The sequence below is a fragment of the Saccopteryx bilineata genome, chromosome 4 (genome assembly GCF_036850765.1).
Source record: "Saccopteryx bilineata isolate mSacBil1 chromosome 4, mSacBil1_pri_phased_curated, whole genome shotgun sequence".
NCBI classification, from domain to species: domain Eukaryota; kingdom Metazoa; phylum Chordata; class Mammalia; order Chiroptera; family Emballonuridae; genus Saccopteryx; species Saccopteryx bilineata.
The window spans coordinates 78,808,794-78,827,989 of NC_089493.1; the positions used below are offsets into that span (position 1 = coordinate 78,808,794).

The 19,196-nt window shown below is 44.1% G+C and overlaps 1 protein-coding gene across 4 annotated transcripts in view; it reads left to right on the top strand.

Moving 5' to 3' along the window:
- Positions 1–3,131: 3,131 nt before the first annotated feature.
- Positions 3,132–19,196, top strand: part of ZNF106 (zinc finger protein 106) — a 70,743-nt gene continuing 54,678 nt past the window's right edge. For 2 of the 4 annotated variants that reach the window (XM_066276930.1, XM_066276935.1), the window contains exon 1: positions 3,132–3,269. The gene's annotated coding sequence lies outside the window, so the exon portion shown is untranslated. Of the gene's footprint in view, positions 3,270–14,049; positions 14,195–17,726; positions 17,746–19,196 lie in introns of those variants that run through there. The other 2 variants (XM_066276931.1, XM_066276933.1) reach the window with 2 other exon arrangements.

Here is a 19,196-nt window from a genome sequence, read left to right on the forward strand (position 1 = left end):
CGAGGTCCGGGAGAGAGGGAGATAGACTTTTCCAGACTGTTCATTGGGAAGAACTTATGCCAAGAATATCATGGCGCCTCTGGAAATTCCTTGTAGTTCATCCTGGCTAGAGGCTTAGAGCTCATCATATATCTCCGGGTGAAGGAGGGAATAAATTTTAGAAAGTCGGCCATGGCTAGATCTAGGAAGGTCTTGTATTTTTGGACTAGTGAGCCTGGACTTTATACTCTGGCCATTGAGAGCTATTGAAGGGTTTTAAGCAGGTACAGGAATCTTTCCAATCAACTCTAAGAATAAAGAACAGCGTTGGAAATTTTGAAAGAAAGATTCAAAGAAGGAATAGTGTTTCCTAAGGGATCAAGGAAGATGAAGCCTGAGAAATATCTTTCTGAATTTAGTAACACAGAGGTCACTGGTGATCCTAGTGAAAGCTATGTGGTAGAATGATGAGGTTGAAAGATAGATTGCAGGAGTTTGGAGAGAGGGGAGATGCAGAAATGGGGGCAAGTCATAGGATGCTTTTGGAAAGTTTCGCCTTGAGAACAAGAGAGAAAATGACAAAAGGTTTCTGGGTGTTTTTTTTTTTGTTGTTGTTGTTTTTCTGAAGCTGGAAACGGGGAGGCAGTCAGAGAGACTCCCGCATGTCCCCGACCGGGATCCACCCGGCATGCCCACCAGGGGGCGATGCTCTGCCCATCCGGGGCGTCGCTCTGTCGTGACCAGAGCCACTCTAGCGCCTGGGGCAGAGGCCAAGGAGCCATCCCCAGCGCCCGGGCCATCTTTGCACCAATGGAGCCTTGGCTGCGGGAGGGGAAGCGAGAGACAGAGAGGAAGGAGAGGGGGAGGAGTGGAGAAGCAGATGGGCACTTCTCCTGTGTGCCCTGGCCGGGAATCGAACCCAGGACTTCTGCACGCCAGGCTGACGCTCTACCACTGAGCCAACCAGCCAGGGCCTGTTTTGTTTTGTTTTTTAGTTTTACTTTTGTTAGAATTAAAACAGAAGAAACTTGGCATGATAGGGAAGATACAAGTGAGAAAATATGGTTGAATAAATAGAAGTGCTAATAAGTGGTAGAGGATCTTGAGATGGTTAAAGTAAAGGCAATCCAAAGTAAGGACAGGAAGAATGTCTTGGAAGAGATATATCTCATTTATAAGGAGAGGAAATATCTGTAAGTTTGTATGTTTTTGTAATAGAGTTAAAGAAGCTCGCATTTGATAATCTGTTTTCTCTGTGAAACTGATGATAAAAAAGAGATTGGAAAAAAAAAGAGATTGGGAGTTTTAAGAAAAGATTAAATCTTCTTAAGGGGAAGATTTAGAATGTTGTAGAAAGTGATAGAACAAGTTGGCCAGAGAAAAGTCATAGGACTAGTAAGCAGTGTTTAGAGCCTGTTTACAATTGCTAAAAATGAACTCACTGGACTGGACCTGCGGTGGCACAATGGATAAAGTATCGACCTAGAATGCTGAGGTTGCCAGTCAAAACCCTGGGTTTGCCTGATCAAGGCACATATGAGAGTTGATGATTCCTGCTCCTTCCCCCTCCTCTCTCTCTCTTTCTTTTCTAAAATAAATAAATAAAATCTTTTTAAAAAAATGAACTCACTGGTTCTACTCTCCTGTGTGGCTTTCTCAAGCAGTAATCACTTTTTGAGAGTAGAATTGGACAAAATATACAGTTGTGTTCATTTAGAGTTGAGATGGTCACTAGTATAATGCCATGATTCTTAACCAGGGACATTTTTGCCCTCTAGGGGACATTTGGCAATTTTTGGAGACAGGTTTTTTTATTGTTGAGATGATGGGGTTGGGAGGGTGGGAGAAGATGGGGTGCTGCTAAATATCCTACAAATCACAATACAGTACAAGAATTATCTCCACATTGTCAACAGTGCCAAGGTTGAGAAACCCTGATCTATGATTACCTTGATGCTCACCAACAGTGGACTTGGGTCTTCTATAAGCTTCCTCTTGGATTATGGTCCCAAGCTTATAGGTAAAGCAGTTCTTCCATTGCATGTCTTTAAAAAGAGTAGGATGAGCAACATACCCCAGACCTCAAGTGTTTCAAGGACTTGTGATGTCACAAACACAGAATTGGAATAGTTGCTCAATTCCCTAGAAGCAAATCTGGATTTACACATAGCTGAGGGAACTGCCTACTTTGATTTGAGACATTATCAATCTTAATGTAATTTATCTGATGTTTTAGCCACTTTTATAAAATAGTAAGAATGAGTATAAGCTGTTTAGTAATAAATATAAATACAGTAGGTATTAATAAGAATATAATCATAGGGGGCCTGGCCGCTTGGCTCAGTGGTAGCGTCGGCCCTGCGTGTGGATGTTCTGGTTATGATTCCGCTCAGGGAACACAGAAGTGACCAACTGCTTCTCCACTCCTCCCCTGTCTCCTTCCCTCTCTCCCTCTCTCTTCCCCTCCTCCCGCTCAGGCGCTAAAAAGAGCTCCGTTGCAACCTGAGCAGGGGGGAGTATGTCTGCCTCTCCGCCTCTCATTAAAAAAAAATAAAATAAAATAAAAAATATATATATATACACACGTGTGTGTGTGTGTGTGTGTGTGTGTATAAAATCATAGATACTGAAGGACTATCTGCTCATTTTAAACTGGCAGAGCCCTGAGAAATACGATTATCTTAATTTTAACTCTGAGGAAAGTGAGGTTCCATGAATACTTGTAATTTTGTCCAAAGTCACAAATTAGTACTTAGGTCAACATTTGAACTCAGGTCGGTCTGTTCTAAAGCTTCTGCAATTTCCACAAAACATAAGTTTCATAAGAAGTGCTTGAAAATTTAGCTGAAACCATAGCCACTACCTAAAGGGAATGGGGAGGCCTTAGGAAAAGAGTAGGAGCAAGAGGAAGGCCAGAAATAGTAAAGAGAAAGTAGCCAGGTGGGCTGGTCCCAGGGGAGTCGGCTGCGGTGCTCCGTCTTCCGCAAGCCAGGGTGCCTTTGGGCGTCTTCCGTTCTTTACAGTAAAGCTTCTTTCCCCGTGTCCGTTGTTCACGCTCGCGTGTTCAAATAAAGCTAGATTATTGAGAAAGGCGGACTGCAAAGGGAAAAAAAAAAAAAAAAGAACCAAGGGCGCGCGACTGCGCACTGGCGGCGGCGGCGGCGGCGGCGGCGGGCGGGGAGCGGGTCCGGAGAGGGCCGCCGGACCCAAACCGGAGGGGGCGTTTGGGGCGTCAAGAAGCTCCCTCGCCGGGGTCTCGGCGGCCTGATGGAGTAAGAGCGGTCGGCTGTGTGAGTATCCAGGGGCCGGGCTGCGTTGAGACGTGTGGAAACCCAAGGGTCCAGCGTTCTGCCCCCGAGGTTTGGAGCTGCAGGATGTGGCCGGGTCTCTGCTCCTGGGGGGGCAGCCTGGTCGTCTCCTGCTCGGGAGCCTGCGCGGGTTTATGGGCTGGCGGTGTATCTGGCTTCGGGGTACAGATTCTCGCGGGGGCGTTCCAGTCTTGCTCCCCGCCCCAACAGGAAACGTGCCTGCAGATCCTGACCTTTAGGGAAGACCTCTGACCCCTTTAGGCCCCAGGTGCCACCAGTAGTCCATACACCCAGGTGCTTAAAGGCCTACGGGTCTCAGGCCAGGGACTTCTTTCAACCGATTGTGACTTACAGTCTCCATTCTTTCTCTTCTTTCAGTCTTCTCTCTCAGCACCGTGCTTCTTGATGGTAAAATTACGGAGCACTTACTATGTGCTAATTTAATATTTAGTCGAAATCTCGGTGCCTAATTATGGAGAGAAAATGCTTTGCACCCCACTATCCCTTCAGTCTGCTTCATTTAATCGTCTTTGAGAGTCAGAATAATCTTTTAAGACGGAAATTAAGTCATCTTGGGAAGTTTGAGATTTCCATGCCTCTTAGCAACTTGAGACTCCCTTCCTAGTGAAGGGCAAGTTTTTCCCTTACCTAGAAAATGAGTGCTTTATTCACCATAATGGTTTATATCGAATTAACTCAAGCCAAAATAACTTTTCATCCTAGTACTGTTCTAAACTTCGTGGGAAGTCTTTAAAATTGTTGTTTTAAGCCCTTAAGTTTGGTAGTGAATGAAACAATGCAAGATAATAATTAGGTTTAACTAGGATTTATTTAGCACTTACTACATATGTGCCAGATACACTCGGGTCTGTCACAAAAAATTAATGAGATACTGTAGTAGAAGGTGGGTTTTTTTTGGAGCATATTTCAGATGTAGGCTGAGAGTTTCAATTTGCTCAAGCTAAGTTAGCTGGGGTAAGGGGTGAAATTCACATACAGTGCCCAAACTTATCTTTTTTCCTGCTACACCAAATTGAATATTCTAAGTATTCTGCTGAGAACAACTTCATTACAATTACAGTATAGTTTCTAGAGTTAACTACAGGAGATTAGGAAATGGTAGGAGTCTTTAATTAATGATGTTAGATGGGTTTTTTTTTTCTTTCTATTATTGACTTCAGAGAGACAGACAGGAAGAGAGAGAGAAAAGCATTCATTTGTTATTCTACTTACTTGTGTATTCATTGCCTACTTCCCCATTTGTGTCCTGACTGGGGAGCAAACCTGTAACGTTGTTTCCGGGACTATACCGTTTGTGTTCTGACTGGGGATCAAACCTGAAACCTTGTTTCAGGGACGAAACTGTTTGTGTTCTGACTGGGGATCAAACCTGTAACCTTGTTTCAGGGATGAAACCAGTTTGTGTTCTGACTGGGGATCAAACCTGTAACCTTGTTTCAGGGATAACCCTTTAACCGACTGAGCTGACTGGCTTGGGCCAGCTAGGTGGTTTTTTAAGATAACTTCAAAATGGCTTGGAAGGAGGTAGAAGATGTGAAGGAGTGTGATGAGGTTAGTTCAGAACCAATTGCTTTGATTAGATATTTAAAAAGGAAAAACCGTGAATGGTAATTATTGTACTTTTTTTTTTTTCTTGTACCTTTCTGAAGCTGGAAATGGGGAGAGACAGCCAGACAGACTCCCGCATGCGCCCGACCAGGATCCACCAGGCACGCCCACCAGGGGCTACGCTACGCCCACCAGGGGGCGATGCTCTGCCCCTCAAGGGCGTCGCTCTGCTGAGACCAGAGCCACTCCAGTGCCTGGGGCAGAGGCCAAGGAGCCATCCCCAGCGCCTGGGCCATCCTCGCTCCAATGGAACCCCGGCTGCGGGAGGGGAAGAGAGAGACAGAGAGGAAGGGGGGGGGGTGGAGAAGCAAATGGGCGCCTCTCCCATGTGCCCTGGCCGGGAATCGAACCCGGGTCCCCTGCACGCCAGGCCCACGCTCCACCGCTGAGCCAACCGGCCAGGGCCAATTATTGTACATTTAAGGTAGAGCACATATAGTCTGAAGGCTACTGTACAAGCAAGGAATAATGTTAGAGGTTAGCTGTCTCAGGTCTGGTACAAGGAATGGTTCAGTGAGATGTACAGATATTTTGTATTTTGTAATTTGCAGTTACTGTATCTGAGTGGGAACTTTGGGATTAATTTGTATACTCAGTGAATAAGAGTACCTGGCAGATAAGTTACATATGAATACTCCAGTTGCACATTCATCATGCTAAATATCTGATTGAAACCTTAGAGTCAGTTAGGTTTTTTTTTTGTTTTTTTTTTTATTCATTTTTAGAGAGGAGAGAGAGAGACCGAGAGAGAGGAAAGACAGAGAGAGAGAAGGGGGGGGAGGAGCCGGAAGCATCAACTCCCATATGTGCCTTGACCAGGCAAGCCCAGGGTTTTTTTTTTTGAACCAGCGACCTCAGCATTTCCAGGTCGATGCTTTATCCACTGCGCCACCACAGGTCAGGCGAGTCAGTTAGGTTTTAAAAATTTTTTTAATCTGAAAGAGACTCAGGAGTGAGAGTTCTTAAGTGACGAATCAGTAGTGGAGTGGTTAAATAAATTATGCATTTGTTAGAAAGAATGAGCCAGGGTTCCTGTCAAGGTGGAGGCAAAGGTAAATGCTGTACTCAATCCCACAATCACATCAGAACAATCATCATTTAGAACTGCCTGAAATCTAGCTAAACAACCTGACCAGGTGGTGGCGCAGTGGATAGAGCGTCGGACTGGGATGCGGAAAGACCCAGGTTCGAGACCCTGAGGTTGCCAGCTTGAGCGCAGGCTCATCTGGTTTGAGCAAAAAGCTCACCAGCTTGGTTGGACCCAAGGTTGCTGGCTTGAGCAAGGGGTTACTGGGTCTGCTGAAGGCCCGCGGTCAAGGCACATATGAGAAAGCAATCAATGAACAACTAAGGTGTCGCAAGGAAAAACTGATGATTGATGTTTCTCATCTCTCTCCGTTCCTGTCTGTCTATCCCTCTCTCTGACTCTCTCTGTCCCTGTAAAAAAAAAAAAAAAAAAATCTAGCTAAACAGAAGTCCTACAACTAAGTATATGAAGAAGCAGCCACATTGAGACTGGTAGGCGGGACAGAGATGCCGAATGAGCTAGTCCCACACCCACATGGTGGGTAAAATTGGAAGGGATATCTGGGCTATGGAGGTGGCCTCTGCCTGAGTGAGGGGTCCCAGCCCTTTCTCTTCAAGGGCCCATGCACAGACATCTTCAGACTCACTCCCTCTGAGTCTCTCTGAGCTCCAGTGAAGGGACAGCAGCTTGAAATGCACCAGGGAGATACAAGGAGGAACTGAAGTGCCTGGCATCAGAGTGAGAGCTGGAGGAGCAGCTTTCTTCCAGACAGGAAGTGCTGGTAGAGGTCATTGTTCTTTTCTGGGCCCTCCCCTTACAGAGCCTGCTGGCTGGCGCCATATCTGAGTCTCCATGAGCCTGGTTAACACTGTTAGCCCTGTACTGGTGATTCCCTGAGACTACCTCACCCAACTTGCAAGCCCAACCCAAGCCATTTCCTTTGACTTTTCCATACAAATGGCCTGTCTTGGCCCATACTTCAGACTTTTCTAAAATCTCAAACAAGCAGCATGTGGCCCCATTACCTCTTGCTAAGAGGTCCCAGGCCCAGCACTAGCAGCATCCAGCTTTGGTTAACAGCTTGGCCTTTCCTGAGCAATATCAAGCCAGCATAAGTAGTAGTCATCTGCAGATCACTTTGTAGCTCATGGTGGACAGCCCTGGGCAGGGCGCAGGTGGTGGCTGACCTTGGCCTGCACCTCCTGGGAGGTTTCAGAGCCAGTACACCTGGTGGACAGCTACAGACCACATTGAATCTCCACCCAACCACCTCCACAAGCAACACACTCAAGGGGTAGACTCACGAGGCACCAGAGCCCCACTGAAGGAAGTCCTGCTCTGGGGGATCAACCCCTGCACGGATGATCTTCCACAGTGATTGGTGGTCTCAGCTGGTACTAGCAGCCACTTGACTTAAGGCTAAATCTCTCCCATTGTCCTGCCAACAGCAGGTTCTTGGGCCTAAAGTCTACGTTTAAAAAACATTATGAGTTGTTAAAATGTTTAAAAAATTTTTTAAAGAATATATGTATATTATGGCTTAAATTATGGGAAGTATCTATATAAAAGGGTCTACAATGAAAGTAAATCTCTGAACCCCAAGCCTCAGTTCTTTTCCCAGAGGCAATGACTGTTAACCAGTTCTGAATATCCTGCCAAATGTATAGTGTGTCTGTAAAGTCATGGTGCACTTTTGACCCGTCACAGGAAAGCAACAAAAGACGATAGAAATGTGAAGTCTGCACCAAATAAAAGGAAAACTCTCCCAGTTTCATACCTATTCAGTGCAGTTCAATGTAGGCTCACGCACAGATTTTTTAGGGCTCCTTAGGTATCTATCTCGTATAGCCTCTACAGACTCGTCACTGACTGATGGCCTACCAGAACGGGGTTTCTCCACCAAACTGCCAGTTTCCTTCAACTGCTTATCCCACCAAGTAATGTTATTCCTATGTGGTGGCATTTCGTTATAAACGTGCCGATATTCACGTTGCACTTTGGTCACGGATTCGAATTTAGCAAGCCACAGAACACACTGAACTTTCCTCTGTACTGTCCACATCTCAACTGGCATGGCCGTGGGCTGCTCTGCTGTATACACGGTGTTACGTCATCATCTGCGCGTGTGCACATGCTGCCACATCATCCTACAGAAACTGGGAGGGTTTTCCTTTTATTTGGTGCAGATTTCACATTTCTATCGTCTTGTTGCTTTCCTGTGACCGGTCAAAAGTGCACCATGACTTTACGGGCACATTGTATATGTCATCAGGGTAAATTCCAATATTCATATATAGAAGTATCTTAGTAGTATAATCTAAGGTAATACTATAGTTATACTCCAGTTTTTACAGTTTATATTTCTGTTCCAAACATCTTGCTAATTTGTATTGATTCATTCAAGAAAAATTGAATACCTATTTTATACCAGAGGATGTGCCAGGTAATAGGAATATGTTAATAAACAGACAAGACATTCCTGCTAGCTGTCATGGAGGTTACTCTATTGCAGGGGTCGGGAACCTTTTTGGCTGAGAGAGCCATAAACGCCACATATTTTAAAATGTAATTCCGTGAGAGCCATACAACTACCCACTTTACGCATTATCCAATAAAAATTTGGTGTTGTCCGGAGGACAGCTGTGATTGGCTCCAGCCACTCGCAACCATGAACATGAGCGGTAGGAAATGAATTGATTGTAATACATGAGAATGTTTTACTTTTATTTATTTATTTATTTATTTTTTTCGGAAGCTGGAAACAGGGAGAGACAGACAGACTCCCTCATGCGCCCGACCGCGATCCACCCGATCCACCCGATCCACCCGGCACGCCCACCAGGGGCGATGGTCTGCCCACCATGGGGCGATGCTCTGCCCCTCCGGGGCGTCGTTCTGCCACGACCAGAGCCACTCTAGCGCCTGGGGCAGAGGCCAAGGAGCCATCCCCAGCGCCCGGGGCCATCTTTGCTCCAATGGAGCCTTGGCTGCGGGAGGGGAAGAGAGAGACAGAGAGGAAGGAGGGGGTGGGGGTGGAGAAGCAAATGGGTGCTTCTCCTATGTGCCCTGGCCGGGAATCGAACCCGGGTCCTCCCGCACGCCAGGCCGACGCTCTACCGCTGAGCCAACCCGCCAGGGCTGAATGTTTTATATTTTTAACGTTATTATTATTTTTTATTAAAGATTTGTCTGCGAGCCAGATGCAGCCATCAAAAGAGCCACAACTGGCTCGCGAGCCATAGGTTCCTGACTATTGGAAGAGGCAGTCATTAAGCAAATAATTATATTGATAACCAAATATAGCAAAGATTTAATACCTGCTCTGTGCGAAATACTTTAGATGGATTTTCTGATTCCTTATAATAGCCCTGTGACATTGATACTGATATATTTATTTTATGAATATGGACACTGAAACACATAAAGATTAATTACTTGCTCAAGACATGTAGCTAGTAAGTGGTAGAGCCAGGTTTTAAACACAAGCACTCTGGCGACACAAATTTTACTTTCTTCTTTTACCCTAATGCAGCGGTTTTCAATGAGTTTGGGATCATCCCCCAGGAAGGTTTGGAAATTTATGGGCATGTTTTTTTTATTTCAAAATAATTGCGAACTTGAGTGGATGGAGATCAGGGTTGTTAGACATTCTGCATTGTAAGGAACAGCCCTGTGCAGTAAAAAATTGTTCACATCTACCATCACTTTCAGATGTCCCTGTAGATGTTCATGTAGGTTAAAAAAACAAAAACAAACCTGTTTATGACATCTAAGCCTAGAACCAAATTTGTTTTACATATAAGCACATAGTATTTTTTTAAGATTTTATTTATTGATTTTGTAGAGAGGAGAGAGAGAGAAAGGCAGTGGGTGGGGGAAGGAGTAGGAAGCACTGACCTGTAGTCGTTGCTTCTAATATGTGCCTTGACAGGCAAGCCTGGGGTTTTGAACTGGCAATCTCAGCATCCCAAGTCGATGCTTTATCCACTGAGCCCCTACAGGTCAGGCACATAGTATTTTTTGCATAGAGCATAGTTATGTAAATAAAAAGACATGCTTTCTTTATTTCAGGAAGTTTCAAGAGTTGGTCAGTATTTTGGAAATCATATCACAGACAAGAGATGCTATTCATGGTTTTTTTTTGTGTGTGTGTGTGTGTTTTTTACAGAGACAGAGAGAGTCAGAGAGAGGGATAGACAGGAACGGAGAGATGAGAAGCATCAATCATTAGTTTTTCATTGCACATTGCAGCACCTTAATTGTTCATTGATTGCCTTCTCATACATGCCTTGACTGCGGGCCTTCAGCAGACTGAGTAACCCCTTGCTCGAGCCAGCTACCTTGGGCTCAGGCTGGTGAGCTTTTTTTGCTCAAACCAGATGAGCCCTCACTCAAGCTGGCAACCTTGGGGTCTCAAACCTGGGTCTTCCGCATCCTAGTCCGATGCTCTATCCACTGTGCCACTGCCTGGTCAGGCTATTCATGGTATTTTTATCAACAGTATAACATACTGATATCAGTTTGTATTTGTAGTTGTCACATTCATAGTCTTACATCATTTAATATAGTCATACCCAAGCACGGGGGTCCCCAAACTATGGCCCGCGGGCCGCATGCGGCCCCCTGAGGTCATTTATCCGGCCCCTGCCGCACTTCCGGAAGGGGCACCTCTTTCATTGGTGGTCAGTGAGAGAGCAATGCAAAGCACGGCATAGCTCACATACAGTACTACTTCCGGTGACGTGTTATGCACGTGTCACGGCTCTGGAAGTGCGTCATATCACTTGTTACGGCTAGCAGTGACAAATATGGAACTGGATATTGACCATCTCATTAGCCAAAAGCAGGCCTATAGTTCCCATTGAAATACTGGTCAGTTTGATTTAAATTTACTTGTACTTTATTTTAAATATTGTATTTGTTCCCATTTTGTTTACTTTAAAATAAGATATGTGCAGTGTGCATAGGGATTTGTTCATAGTGTTTTTTATAGTCCAGCCCTCCAATGGTCTGAGGGACAGTGAACTGGCCCCCTGTGTAAAAAGTTTGGGGACCCCTGCCCAAGCATTTTTTTTTTAATTTATTCATTTTAGAGAGGAGAGGGAGAGACAGAGAGGGGGGGGGGAGAGACGGGGAGGGGGAGGAGCTGGAAGCATCAACTCCCATATGTGCCTTGACCAGGCAAGCCCAGGGTTTCGAACCAGCAACCTCAGCATTTCCAGGTCAATGCTTTATCCACTGCGCCACCACAGGTCAGGCTGCCCAAGCATTTTTATGTTGAAATATATGTTTTATGATAAATTACTGTACTTTTTTGTTATAGTTAGCATATTATATATACATATATTTTTATATTTTATTTATTAATTTTAGACAGAGGATAGAGAGAGAAAACTGGGGGGGGTAGGGAGAAACAGGAAGCATCAACTCATAATAGTTGCTTTTCTTATGTGCCTTGACCAGGCAAGCCCAGGGTTTTGAGCCAGCAACCTCAGCTTTCCACGTTGATGCTTTATCCATTGTGCCATCACAGGCAGACTAGCATATTATGTTGATATTTAAAATTTTACATGTGTAAGTAAGTTATAGTAGTTCTGAATTTCATTTCAGGAAGGCTGAGGAGTGAGTTATAACAAAAAAAATTTTTTTTTGACAATTAGATAGGGATGGACAGACAGGAATGAAGAGAGATGAGAAGCATCAAGTCTTCGTTGCAGCACCTTTATTTGTTCATTGATTCCTTTCTCATATGTGCCTTGATCAGTGGGCTACAGCAGAGCGAGTGACCCCTTGCTCAAGCTAGCGACCTTCAGGCTCAAGCCAGTGACCATGTGATCATGTCTATGATCTCACACTTAAGCCAGCGACCCGGTGGTCAAGCTGGTGAGCCCGTGCTCAAGCTGGATGAGCCTGCATTCATGCCAGTCACCTCAGGGTTTCGAACTTGGGTCCTCCTATTCTGACGCTCTATCGACTGTGCCACTGCCTGGTCAGGCACAAAATATTTTTAATAAAAAGAAGGTGAAAATATCTTTAAAGACCTTTTATTTTATTGAATTTTTAATTTTTATTTATTCATTTTAGAGAGGGGAGAGAAAGAGAGAGAAGGGGGGGAGGAGCAGGAAGCAGCAACTCCCATATGTGCCTTGACCAGGCAAGCCCAGGATTTTGAACCGGCGACCTCAGCGTTCCAGGTCAAAGCTTGATCCACTGTGCCACCACAGGTCAGGCGGTGAAAATATCTTTAAAGAAAAATATGGTGTGGTGACAGTTGGAGAAACTAACTGATGAGCACACTAGGTATTATTATAATAATCCCTCAATTTATGTATGAATGCAGATCTCATAATATTTTTTAAAATCTAGAAAGCAGCCAGGGAAAACATTTTATGTAAAGGAGTAACCATGGAGCCAGAGAGAATAGAGAATCTTTAAAATGCTAGAGGAAAAACCTGACAACCCAGAATTCCAGATTCAATAATATAGCCTTCAAGAATGAAGGTGAGCCCTGGCCAGTTGGCTCAGCGGTAGAGCGTCGGCCTAGCGTGCGGAGGACCCGGGTTCGATTCCCGGCCAGGGCACACAGGAGAAGCGCCCATTTGCTTCTCCACCCCTCCGCTGCGCTTTCCTCTCTGTCTCTCTCTTCCCCTCCCGCAGCCAAGGCTCCATTGGAGCAAAGATGGCCCGGGCGCTGGGGGTGGCTCCTTGGCCGCTGCCCCAGGTGCTAGAGTGGCTCTGGTCGCAACATGGCGAGACCCAGGATGGGCAGAGCATCGCCCTCTGGTGGGCAGAGCATCGCCCCATGGTGGGCGTGCCGGGTGGATCCTGGTAGGGCGCATGCGGGAGTCTGTCTGACTGTCTCTCCCTGTTTCCAGCTTCAGAAAAAATGAAAAAAAAAAAAAAAAAAAGAATGAAGGTGAGGTCACCTGACCAGGTGGTGGTACAGTGAACAGAGCGTTGACCTGGGACACTGAGGACCCAGGTTTGAAAGTCTGAGGTTGCTGGCACTCGTGACAACAACTACGAGCTGATGCTTCTCATCTTTCTACCTTCCCGTCTCTCTCTTTCAAAAATAATGACGATAGAAAAAAATTAATGAAATAGAAAAATACAAAAAATAAAATTATAATGCAGAAGTTGATTCTTTGTAAAGATCAACAATATTGATAAACCTGTTTATAGACTGATAATAAAAAGAAAACTCAAATTGCTAGTATCAGGAATGAAAGGGACTTACCACTACAGATTCTATGATATGTAAAAAGGGGATATTATAAACAATTCTATACCAACAAATTTGACAATATAAATAGTTTCTTGAAAATGTTAATGTACTAAAACTGTCACAAGTTGAAACAAAATCTGAATACGGTTATATTAAAGAAGTGGAATTAATGATAAAAAGAAAGCTTTCCACAAAGAAAACTCGGCCATATGGCTTCACTAATGAAATCTATCAGGTATCTAAAGAAAAAAAATCACATCAATCTTACATAAACTTTTAGAAGTAGACAAAGGAGAAACACTTCCAAACTTATTTCAGGAGGCCAGTATAGCCGTAATAACCAAAACTTGATAAAGATGTTGCAGAATAAAAAGAAAATAACTAAACAGTGTGCCTAGACCCCCAAAATTCCAGGTGAAATATTAACAAATCATAATAAAGGGGGCGTCCTTGGGTTATGACACAGTTCCGTTTCTACCACAGTGACATAACCCGAATGTTATTCTAAGTCGAAACACACCCTAGCCTAAGTCACTTACCTATGCAAGGTGGGAGAGTGTGACCTATTGGGAGGAGGAAGCTGGAGAGGCAGGAGAACCTGCAGAAGGTGCTGGAGATACTGGGTCAGCTGAATCAAGATTGTCTAAGGAACATGCAGGAGATGCTGGGGATAATTCTACCTGTACTACAGGTGTTTCATCTAGAGAAGCAGCTAAGTAGAAGGTACAGGATCTGTCACAGGCCTCTCTACCTTCTTAAAGAATTATTCCAGGCTAATCTGGAACTAGTTTGCCCATGTAGTCCATAAGTACAATGCTAACGGCATAAGCCGCAGCACTTATATCTTAATTTTTTTTTTAATTTTATTTTATTCATTTTAGAGAGGAGAGAGAGACAGAGAGAGAGAAGGGAGGGAGGAGCTGGAAGCATCAACTCCCATATGTGCCTTGACCAGGCAAGCCCAGGGTTTCGAACCGGCGACCTCAGCATTTCCAGGTCGATGCTTTATCCACTGCGCCACCACAGGTCAGGCTATCTTAATTTTTTTAAGTGTTTATGAGAGTGAGCATCATAAACTCGAAATGTATGTCGAGACTGTTGTAACCCGAGTACCCCTGTATATTATAACTAAGTGACCAATGACAAATGGATAGGTTATGATAGAGCATATAAAAGTAGTGAAAAGTTAATGGTAGAATCTAGGTAGTGGGTGTAGGGGTATACGGGAAACAGGATATGGGGTATTTGTTATAAAATTATTTTAGCATTTTTGTGTTTGAAATTTTCTAAACTACAGTACAGGGAGAAAAATCAAGGGAATATTATGATAAAATCTGTGTTTTTAAAAAACTTTATATTTGGACTTTTGAAACCACTTTGTTCCACTTATTTATGCATTCGTTGGTTGATTCTTTTTTGTTGTTGTTACAGAGACAGACAGAGAGAGGGACAGATAGGGACAGACAGACAGGAAGGGAGAGAGATGAGAAACATCAGTTCTTCATTGCGGCCCCTTAGTTGTTCATTGATTGCTTTCTCATATGTGCCTTGACAGGGAGGTGGGGGGTGGGGGGGACTACAGCAGACCGAGTAACCCCTTGCTCGAGCCAGAGACCTTGGGCTCAAGCTGGTGAGCCTTGCTCAAACCAGATGAGCCCACGCTCAAGCTGGCGACCTCTGGGTCTTGAACCTGGGTCCTCCACATCCCAGCCTGACGCTCTATCCACTGCGTCACTGCCTGGTCAGGCTAGTTGATTCTTTTTAAAAAATTTTTTTACTTATTGGGGTGACATTGGTTAATAAAATTATATAGAGTTTAGGTTTAAAGTTTTCTAATGCATCATCTGTGAACTGTATTGTGTGTTCACCATCCCAAGTTGTCTCCTTTTATCACCATTTCTGTCTCCTTTACGCTCTGCTACCTCCCCCTACCCCTCTTTCCCTCTTGTAATCCCCATAATGTTGTCTGTGTCTGTGAATTTTTCTTTCTTTCTTTAATCCCTTCAAATTTTTTTACCCAGTCTCCTAGCCCCCATCCCCTCTGACAGCTAGCTGTCAGTTTGTTCTCTGTATCTATGAGTCTTATTCTATTTTGTTTGTTGATTTTGTGCATTAGATTCCACATATAAGTAAAATCATATGTTGTCTTTCTCTGACTGACATCTCACTTAGCATAATACTCTCCAGGTCCATTTATGCTGTTGCAAAAGGTAAGATTTTCTTTTTTATGGCTGAATAGTATTCCATTGAGTAAATATACTACAGCTTTTTTTATCCACTCATCTACTGATGGGTGCTTGGGCTGCTTCCAAGTTTTGGCAATGAAAGGAACAACATTCACTGCCATGTTATTTACATTGGTTGATTCTTGTGTGTGCCCTGACCCTGATCAAACCTGCAACTTCTGTGTATCTGGACAACTGAGCAACCAGGCTAGGGCTATATTTGCATTTTAAAGAGATTACTTATGCTGCAGTATAAGGAATTAGGAAATCTTAGGGTTACTTGAGTAGTTTGAGGGGCCACTGAGACCACTTAAGAGTATAATATAGGCCAGGGGTCCCCAAACTTTTTACACAGGGGGCCAGTTCACTGTCCCTCAGACCGTTGGAGGGCCGGACTATAAAAAAAAACTATGAACAAATCCCTATGCACACTGCACATATCTTATTTTAAAGTAAAAAAACAAAACGGGAACAAATACAATATTTAAAATAAAGAACAAGTAAATTTAAATCAACAAACTGACCAGTATTTCAATGGGAACTATGCTCCTCTCACTGACCACCAATGAAAGAGGTGCCCCTTCCATAAGTGCGGTGGGGGCTGGATAAATGGCCCCAGGGGGCCGCATGTGGCCCGCGGGCCGTAGTTTGGGGATCCCTGATATAGGCCCTAGTTGGTTGGCTCAGTGGTAGAGCATCAGCCTGGTGTGTGAATGTCCCAGATTTGATTCCCAGTCAGGGCACACAGGAAAGGGGACCATCTGCTTCGCTGCCCCTCCTCTTCCCCTTTCCTCACCCCTTCTCTCTCTCTTTCTCCCTCCCTTTTTCTTCTCCTGCAGCAATGGCTCGATTGGTTTGAGCATGTCGGACCCGGGCACTGAGGATGTCTCTGTGGAGCTTCCACCTCAGGTGCTAAAAAAAAAAATTGGTTGCTTGCCTGGCCCCAGATGGGCAGAGCATTGGCCCCGGATAGGGGTTCCCAGACTGGGTTGGGGTGCATACGGGAGTATCTCCCCTCCTTTCACTTGAAAAAGAAACTATAATATATAGCTATTCCCTGTAGGTTGGTAATTTCAAGGTTGGTTTTTCAAGCTGTTGGAATGCTGAACTTGTGAACAATGGCAAATTTTGTCTAAGCATATTCTTTTACTACATTCTTGCTGAGATGTTTGGATATATCATTGCCACATGTGCAGTATGCATGTGAACTTTTAGTAAACATTAGACTTTTGACATTTACAAGGATATATTGAAGGTTTGCAAATACCACTACTTTAGCAAAACATAAATTTTCCCCTAAAATCCAATAAAATATATGGTGACCATTTCAGAGACTTACTGATTTTTTAAATATGGGACAGAGGCATTTAGAAAACTGTTAACATCAATTAAACTGGTAAAGTAAATGTTTTACTATATCACACCTTTACTGTGGTATAATCAACCATGAACTTAAAAGATTCTATAATAAAGAAATAATGAAGATGATTGCTAATAGAATCAGACTTGCATAAAGTGGATGAAGATTATTGAATGTACCAGCAAGATGCATGGACAATGACAAAGATGTTTGAGGAGAATATTGGGCAGTTAGCTAGGCTCACTCATTAGCATACAGTGATTATAATTTTTGTCACAAAATGTTAAATGACTATGTGGCTCTTAGAGATTGCTTAAAAATATATATAAATTATATGTTGAATATAGGAATGCAAACTTTTAAAACTGTTAAATAAGCCTGACCAGGTGGTGGCGCAGTGGATAGAGCGTCGGACTGGGATATGGAAGGACCCAGGTTCGAGACCCCGAGGTCGCCAGCTTGAGCGCGGGCTCAGCTGGCTTGAGCAAAGAGCTCACCAGCTTGGACCCAAGGTCACTGGCTCCAGCAGGGGGTTACTCGGTCTGCTGAAGGCCCGTGGTCAAGGCACATGTGAGAAAGCAATCAATGAACAACTAAGAAGTCGCAACGCGCAACGAGAAACTGATGATTGATGCTTCTCATCTCTCTCCGTTCCTGTCTGTCTGTCCCTGTCTATCTCTGCCTCTGTTAAAAAAAAAAAAAAAATTAAAACTGTTAAATAAGCTACCCAATAGATAAATAAATAAATAAGCAATAAGCTACCCAGTAATACAAGAGTAAAACAGTGTTTATATAAGCTATCTTTGGGCTTAGGACTTACTTTGTTATATGATGATAACTTTTGCTAATATATATTTTTATTATTTTGTTAGGATTCTTATCCCAGTTTTGGGGGGGTTATTTTTTCTGTTTTTTTTTCCCCCTTTAGGACATGATTGCAAAGTTTCAGACTTGAATGAGGAATTGGACCCTGAAAATAGTTCTGAGTTAAGGTCTGTCCTGTCCATTACTTTGCCTGGTGATGGGCAATACGAACAGCTTCATTTGCCCGCGGCTTAACTTCTAATGCCTTTTCCTGAGTCACAGCTCTAACTTCCTGTCTTTATTTTAGCCCTATGCTTACTAATAAACAGTGGCTGCTACATATATCCTGCTAAATGTGGTATTCGGGCAGATAACATAAAAAGTGGGAATGTAGCCCTAGCTGGGTGGCTCAATTGATAAAGTGTCAATCCAGTGTTCCAGAGGTCGTGAGTCCCACCTCCAGTCAAAGTACAGACAAGAAGCAATCAATGATTACACAACCAAATGGAACAACTAAGTGAAACATGAGTTGATGCTTCTTTTTTTCTCTCTCCCCTTACCTTTGTCTCCCTTCCTTCCTCTCTCTCTCTTTCAAATCAATGGGAAAAAAAGGAAGAAGGTAGGAATGCTAGTGAGTAAAATGCTTATTAGTGCAGGACACCATCAATCACTTGCCTTGGGAAACAGGAGCCAGCTAGAACTTAGAACTAGCAAACAGGTCAGTTACTCAGAATAACTTTTTTTTTTCCTTTAAATGAGAAGTGGGGAGACAGAGAGACAGACTCCCACATGTGACCTGGCCAGGATCCACTCCACAAGCCTCCAACCTGGAGATGCTCTGCCCATCTGGGGCTGTTGCTCTGTTGCTTGGCAACTGAGCTATTTTAGTGCCTGAGGCAAGGCCATGGAACCATCCTCAGCCATGGGCCAACTTGCTTCAACTGAGCCATGGCTGCAGGAGGGGATGAGAGAAAGAGAGAGGGAGAGAGAAGGGAGAGGAAGAGGGGTGGGAAAGCAGATGGGCAGTTCTGTGTGCCCTGACTGGGAATCAAACCTAGGACATCCACATGCCGGGCTGACACTCTATCACTAAGCCAACCGGCCAGGGCCCAAGAATAAGTCTTTGAAAGTTGTAGTTATATGTTGATGTGCCCCAAAATACTTCCTGACTTCCCTTGTCAACTTAGGAGCCTTGAAACATTCAGGGAGGCCCACTTAGCAAATTGAGGACCTCCTAGAAGTGCCAGCCATATTTTTGTTCCATAACCTTTTGGGCAACCTAAGGGTAATGACAAAATTTGTTCTATCACTGAATGCTGTCTCTCTGTTTCCCCGTCTTGCTCACCAGAAATGTATTAGTTTTCTGTAAGGGTTAAAGTGGAGGCACAGAAAGTTAACTGTAGAATTCAAAAAAGGGATAGATTCTACTCTGAGTACCACTCCCCCCCAACAAATCAATAATTAAGCTTTTTTTTCCTTCAGTGTGTGTGTGTTTTTTTTTTTTTTTTGGTCTATTTTTCCGAAGCTGGAAACCGGGAGAGACAGTCAGACAGAATCCCGCATGCGCCCGACCGGGATCCACCCGGCACGCCCACCAGGGGGCGACGCTCTGCCCACTAGAGGGGGATGCTCTGCCCCT